Here is an 8,063-nt window from a genome sequence, read left to right as displayed (position 1 = left end):
CAAAAGATAACTTTTCATGTGGGTCTTTTCCAATCTCGAAATTGATCTTTCAATTAGGTTTGTTTATGGTTTATTTGAATTTTATTAATCAAACTATGATGAATTATGACTATATTACACTACTTATTGATTGATTGGTCTAGTTTGTAGAAGATGGTCTGTTCCCCTTAACTTTAGGTTGTGATCTTGTACTTAACTATGTATTATTGATGTAATTTAATATTTATTGAGTGAATTACTATCTTATGATGTTATTTTGCAAAATGATGAATAGATTAATATGAATTATAGTCCTACCATGGTAGTTCATGAGTAATGTCTTAGATGGTGAAGGAAACTATGAACATGATCTAAGTCTTTAATTCTAGGCTATGAACTAGTGAGGGATTGTTGTGTAACGATTCAATTGGTCCTTCTATTATCTCATTTAATATTATATGATGCTATTATATCATTGTTGGTTTAAGTTGTAGGTTAATGGTATGACCTTAATGAAGGCATTAGTATGATTTTTAATTGAAATGTATTGAACTACAGATTGTGAGTTGTTGGCTAAGATGTAAATGTTATAAGGATGGTGATTACTTACCAATGTGCCTTATTATGATGTGACTGTGTAAATGTGCTACACTCACTTATATGAAATGTACTGAAAGGTCAATACTCATGCAATTCATATTGAGCTATGATGATTATGATTATACTAGGTATTGAATCTATGACCTACATTAAGCTAAGATGATTAATAACGATATTAAAGACATTTCAAAAGGGACTGTAGCTTAGCACCGAGTGAAATAGTCTAAGGAGTGTACTTTTCTACATAGGGAAGGTAGTGTCACAAATGTACTCATGAGATTCGAGACTATAATTCATGTAGCATAAAGAGCGTCCCAACTATATCTCCTAGTTCTTGAATTATGTTGCCCCCATATAAATACTAGCTAGTGGATCCACGTAGGTCTTATGTGCATGTTTTGGTACTACCTTGTCATGTATTCAACCTTCCTTCGGTGTATGATTCCATGACACGGTATTCCACATTATCTCTTATGGTCTATGTCGGTTAAGACAAGATTTTCTCAAATTGTAAAATGAACTAAAGGAATGGACTCTAACTAGGATTACTTGAGGGTAGTATCTTAGTCTAGGTAGAGGTATGGGACTCTACCTAAACATTGCACTAGTTATCCTTGAGGAAGTCTTAGGAGGATGTTCTTATATATATGTATATGCTTATGATGTTACATGATATATATATATATATATATATATATATATATATATGATATAGCTCATTGATAATACTATATGATGATTGGTTTCACTTATGAATATGTGTTTTGTATCCATTTCTACTATGTGATGATATGTACTCTTCATGACATGCTATGTGAAGTTTGATATTGGTCATGTTTCTTGGTGAGTTTACTTTATTGAGTAAGGTTATGGTGCTTTACTTGGTCATTTTACTAGTTGACTTAATGAGGGTTCATTATTAATGGTCTTGCTTTCCTTATGTTGTAATGAACTCTTATTCATGCTTGTGATATAATAGCTTGATAATAGGGTTGTCTTGACTATGTGTTCAAATTATGTGGATATGCATGTTGGCTTGACTAGACTTAGTATTGTTGATCTTGGGATATACATGATCTTTAATTAATGAATATATCTTGTTGTTTGGCATGATCTTCTTGAATGTTCATAAGGCTTTTCAAAGTGAATTGCATATTTTAATGAAATGTCCCTTTTCTAGCATTATCTCATGATGTGTATGCATATGGTCTCGTACTTAGTACAAGTAGTGTACTAATCCCATTTTCTACCTTTTCTTCAACATTTTAGGTTCCGATCGTTGAAGGGCACTTGAGACGATTTGGAAGAAAGACTTGGAATTCTCACTCATCCAAGTTACGTAGGTCCTCACTTTCCGAGGGCAATGCAACTATCAAGCTTATGATGTAATTCTAGTTATAAGATTTCTAGTTCTTTCCTTTTCATTTGAGTACTAAAAATTGTATAGCCTATATGTGGCTTTATAAGCTTGATATATGGGATATGCCAAATTTATTTCCTCTTAATTTAGATTGTTATGCGATAAAACATCCATTTAAGACTATTTTTATATCATATATATCTAGGTGTAATAATAGTAGCAGACTAAGTAATCTTCCTATACGAAGGGTCTATGTATACTCAATATGACTATATTATGTGTATGTGAGAGGTCTATGTAAACCTCAACATAGAAATAGAAATGTTTCAAATTTTTTGCATTTTTTAATTATGAATTTAATGATTTAACCTAAAGGTCTAGTCTTAGTCCTCAAAGAGGACGCCGATGCGGGTTACGTCTACTGGGTGCCCCCTAGATGTGACAAAAGTATTCCCAAATGCAATTGTTTTCCCATTTGAAAGAGAAGGAAAATGAGATTTCTAAAAGAGTTTTGAGGAGTTAGAGTAACATCTCTTTAAAAGAAAGTCCCCAAAAGAGTTATCATCAAACCACACAAAGATTTATGTTTGTAAACATATGAGCTAGTTACATTTTGGGAGTAGTATGGAGCATCGATATGGGGAAGAGTTTGAGTTCATAAAATTCAAAGTCCCCAAACACTGTGTAGACAACATGGCTAAAAAAGAGTCATATTGTTTAGATGTTTGCTTAATTCTTTTTAGAATAGAATAGTTTATCCACTTAGTGAGCAGATTCTGTACCCCAACATTGTATAGGACGATCCTGACAATACGCGACAAGACATTGTATTATCGAATCGCTCATAGTGATGGTTATCGATTAGAGAAACTCTCATAGAGATATTTTGTATTATTATTATATATACAAAATTTACTTTGTATTTTCATATACAATTATATTATATCTTGTATTCTTGCATACAAACTAATTTACTCTAGCATTTTCAATACATTGAGTTGGTTTCTATTTTTTAAAAAGCTTTCCATATATTGCTTGTATTGTTGCTTTATATTGAGTTGAGTAGCATGAGTTGAGTACCTTGAGTCAAGCCTCATTTCACTGAGTTGAATATATTATCATTAAGTTGAGCCTTACATTCTCTAAGTTGAATTAATTTATATTTCTTTAAGTTTAGTTGAGTTGACTGAGGGGAGAAGAGGTAAGTATATTTCTATTTCACCTGTCCAAGCTTATGTCTATGCTTTAGAATTCCCATTACATGCTCATACGTTCCATTTACTGAGCCATATGGGCTGTATAATTTAATGATACAAATATAGGTACTCAGGATCATCAACAGGCGCTTCATTAATGAGGCATGAAGTTCGAGTTAGCTATGGTGAGCCTCTTTACTTTCCCAGAATTTCATTTACTTTTTCGCTTTTTCAGGATGTCGTGGGTCTTGTCAAGACTTTCATCTTTGTCAATTATAGGGTTCATATATAGATAATAGAGTTTGAGAAACCTATTCCTTTATTTTGTTAAATGTTTTAAAGATTTGAGTTTCCTATATCTTGCGACTTGAATATATTATTTTACTCAAAGTTAATATTTTGACTTAAAGATTTTCAAATTGAGTTCATTGCATTTAATTCAGTTTTATGCTTTATATGCTTGAGATAGTCTTCCTTTTCTAGTCAGCCAGGATGATGGTTCAGTTAGAATTCAAAAATTCTCAAGTGCCGATAAGTCCAGGGTGTAGGCTTGGGTTATAACACTATTAGTAAAGGTGAATGTCATGACAAGGCCAATTAAATCATGAGACAAATAACTAAGAAAATGTGAAGTCCCCATGAATTCAAGGAGGCTGACAAAAGTTATCTCAAATGGAAAGTGATCTCAACAAAAAGCCTGTGGTGATCTTGAACACACGTATTTGTATCATAATAAGATGCAGGTCAAACGACATCAGTACATTTAAATGTAACAACATTTAATATAGTCAAAGCAAAATAACTGAATTAAAAGAACATAACAGATATAAAATTAACTCAACTCAATGTAAATAATTAATGGAATGAAAACATTTAAAAATTACAAAAGTACTTACGAAGGCCACGCTGACACGAAGTGATTTACAAAGATTCTTCTTTATCGATGGTGATTGGTCATGGTATCCATAGCCGCTTCTCTAATTCTCAACATAATATTACATAAGAAATACATTTTTAACTCTATTGGGAGATTATATAGACAACTATTATTATGTACTAGGTGATGATATTACATATTGTCCATGCTGCTGGAACTGTTTTATATTTTGTCAAGCTATTTAGTGTAATACCTCAAAAATGACATAGGTGAAGTTAAATACTAACATGTTGTCATGAGTTTCTAAGGTCCTAAAATAAATTATAATGCAGTATTCAGGCATTATCTAAAGTATTAGGTGATTTGGAAGTGAAACGTCAAGGGACGACGAAGACGTTCAACGACTAGTCACATATGTGCTTCATGTGTGTTTTATGTGTTTATGAGTATATTATCAGCCTATGAAGTCCTTATATAAGTTATTATAGTGTTTGTAGTCAGTGTGTCAAGATTTATGAAGTTTGGAGGTCAAAAGTTCAAGAAGGTCCATGACGTTCGAAAGGTTTTCCTTGAAACTACCTTGTGTGTCTTGGCATATATCGTCGAGTTTTATTTGTTCATTTTGGATGAAATTGATACGGGAGGTACTAAACTCGTGTACAAACATATTCAGGTTGAAAACGTCCGGCAAAACATACTCAAGGACCAAACGAAGGTTCCTTGAGGAAGGACTTTTCATTTGAGCCAACGGCTTTCAAGACCATCCGCTATTAACGGAGACAATCGATGGACAGTAGGCTGGTCGACGCCCCGTCTATTGAAGGCATGGTCAAGATTTATCCTAGTGAGATCAAGCTGCCAATGGAAAGTCTCAGTCCCAAACAACGACTACCAATGACGGTCCTTTTGTGGACAAACGATCCGTTGGTTGGCATGTCGTCGATGGGTCTGTCACCTACGCAACGTCATTGTTAAGTTGAAGGGCGAATTGATAAATTCACACAAAGTACATATAAGAGTTTGGCGGGTACTTATAGGTATATTAGGTATTTTAAGTTGGTTTATAAGTCCTAAATGCCTAGATGAATTCATTTTTTAAACCCCCCCCCCCCCAAAAAAAAATCTTTAAGAAATTCTCTAGAACTCCATTGAAGCAAAAACTCAAGGAAGATCTTGGATTGGATATTTGAGTGGTGATTCTTCATAAATTTTGTGGATTAACGTCATTGAGGTATGAATTTTGATCCCTAAAACTCTATTCATCAAGGAGCCCAAAATTCAAAGAGATTTCTATGTTTTCAAAAGATGAACTTGTCCTATTTTGTGATCTATCTATGTGTTCTTACATTAAAACTTTTAAATCATTGTATATTGATCTAATTGTTGTTATTCAGATGATTTTAATTCAATTAACTTGTGAACACACGAAATTCATGAACCCTAGTTTTTTACTGCTTTATGAGTTTAGAGATATTGTCTTAATGCTTATGAAGTCTAGTGTAATTTTCCATAGGCTATTGAATGATGTAAAAATTGTATTCAATTTATGTATAGGTTGTCTTAGATTGATAATTCTATATTTAATTGACCTAGATTCATTGAGTATTATCATTTTCGTATTGAAATGTTGATCATGGCCATGGGTAAGAGCTTTTTATTAATAAATTGGATGATTTAGCTATGAAGTGGTGATAATTTATTGGTGGTACGCTTCCCTATTTCTCCTTATTTTATGTAATTTAGCTGTTGAATAATGTTGTGATTGGTATGGTCCACATATGGTGGCGGTGCATTGTGAATGATGTGGCATCATCAGTGTTACTTTTTGTATTATGATGATCATGGCCTTGTCGCCAACTACTTGATATACTATGATTCCTTGTGTAGTTATTTTTATGAAGTATGATCATATCTATCTACATGTAAGTAATGTAAAAAGTATCTGTTCTTCTATTGATATTAGGTGATCATATTAGACAATGACTTTGTCTTTATGTGTGTAGTCTTAGAGTTGATGAATGATCATTCCTACTTGAATATATGAGTCTATGATGGTTATATTGCTGATGTTATAGTAGTTTATAGGGTGACTTATTTGTAATGTTTATACCTTGCTGGTTCTAGAATGGTTTGAAATATGTTCTTAAGTGAAGTAGTGGTGTCTTGTGTGGTTGACTTATGTCCCTTTTTATATACATGTATGAATGTGATAAATCATATTAATCTTGTATCTATGAATTACATGATACCTTGAATGATGCTAAGAAGAACATTTATGTGGAACCTTAAACCTAGTGGTAAGGTTATGAACCTTGAAGTCGAAAGCCATAATGGTATCCTTCTTGTATGAATGATGGATTTAAGGTTGGTTGGATGGAATGACATGATATCATCCTTAGAAAAGTGATTAAGCTATCCCCTTCATCACTAAAAGGTAGACCTAGGGAACCTTTTTGGTAGGGTGAATGTTATTAGGTTATGAACATGATGTGGAACCCCTTCAATTGATCCTTTAATGAAATTACTCTATGAGAACAAAGGATAGCACTGAGTGAGTATGGTTTGGGAAGTATCTCTAGTGAAGAATGAGATTTAAGTACAAAGAAACCCTTCATATTCCTTTACCATGTGCGTACATGTGATGTGTCCAAGTTCTACTATTGGCAAGTGGAACACCCTCCATTAGAGTAGGTTACAGCTCCGACTTCCACGCTTTTCTCTGATGGTCTATGTCGATCATTGCCTTTTCTCTTCATATGAAATACATATTAGTATTGGAGCAGTTCAATGAAGTTTACGTGGTCGTATGAGACTATATCTAGACATTGCACAATAGGCTTTGAAGATGTTAGTAAGAGTCCCTAGGTCTTCTCCAAGACCATTACTTTAAAATCCTTATGTGATGAATGACTCTTAAATGAACTAATGAATGTATTGATTTAAGTTAGAAGCATGTTAAAATGAAGAAGCACTTATCTAGATTTGTAAAGGGTTTTCTAGTTAGGGTGTGTAGGGGTCATAGGAATGGTCAATTCGTATCTTACGTGGATATGTCTTAAAAATACTCTAGTTAGGAAAGTTGGTTGGTTAAGTAGACATGAATAAAACATAGGTAGTCGTAAAGATTATTTAGTTAATCTTGATGACGTCAAGTATGGACATTGTCTTATTGATTTACTTGGGTAAGTATTTTGATAACCTTTGTGCGGAGAATGTCATATTACATGTATGTTGTTGATTAAGTGAGAATGATCTTATCTTAGGTAGTCTAAAGGATCTCTTATGAGTGTGTGAAGGGATTGTATGGGGGGTCGTTTCATGACTCACTCAAGTGAACCTTAGAATAACCTTTGGTAGGAGGATATCATCTTTATGTGTTGGGTGTATTGTAAATGTGTGTATCCAATGTGAAGTTGAGGAACTTCGCTGTAACAGAGAAGGAGTTCACTATAAAAGTTAATTAGTTCTCTGTAATGCTCCTTCAAATATGATAAAATGCTTATGTGACTTCTTATGTATTTCTAAGGTGTTAAATGTTGTTCTTATGCTTATACTATGACGTTTTAATCAAAAATAGCATATTTCCATTAAATGTACATTTTCATGATTTTTATGTATTATGCAATCTTAGTACATGTGTTTGTACTAATTCCATGCTTTTATTTATATCCTAAGTGATTCACAGGTGAATGTGCTTTTGGGAGATAAAGCTTGGATTACATGATCTTCCAAGAAAGTTGAAGTATGTCCTCATTTGTCTTAAAGGCATTGATGTCTTTGGTTTTTTTTATTGTAGTATTGTAATAGATTTAGTAGAATTATATTTCTATTGTATGGAATGTGTCCCAAGTACTCTTGTATCGAGTATTTGATGAAAAACGACTTAGTATATCCTATGAGTTTTATATGAAAGGTAATTTTTAAAGACTATTCAAATGTTGTCAAAAGTATTAATTACACACTACTTTTCATATATATAAATGTATATATACATACATATATATATATATATATATATATATATATATATATATATATATATATATATATG

This window comes from Solanum pennellii, chromosome 12, assembly GCF_001406875.1.
Source record: "Solanum pennellii chromosome 12, SPENNV200".
In the NCBI taxonomy this organism is placed as follows: Eukaryota; Viridiplantae; Streptophyta; class Magnoliopsida; order Solanales; family Solanaceae; genus Solanum; species Solanum pennellii.
This window is presented reverse-complemented; position numbering follows the sequence as displayed.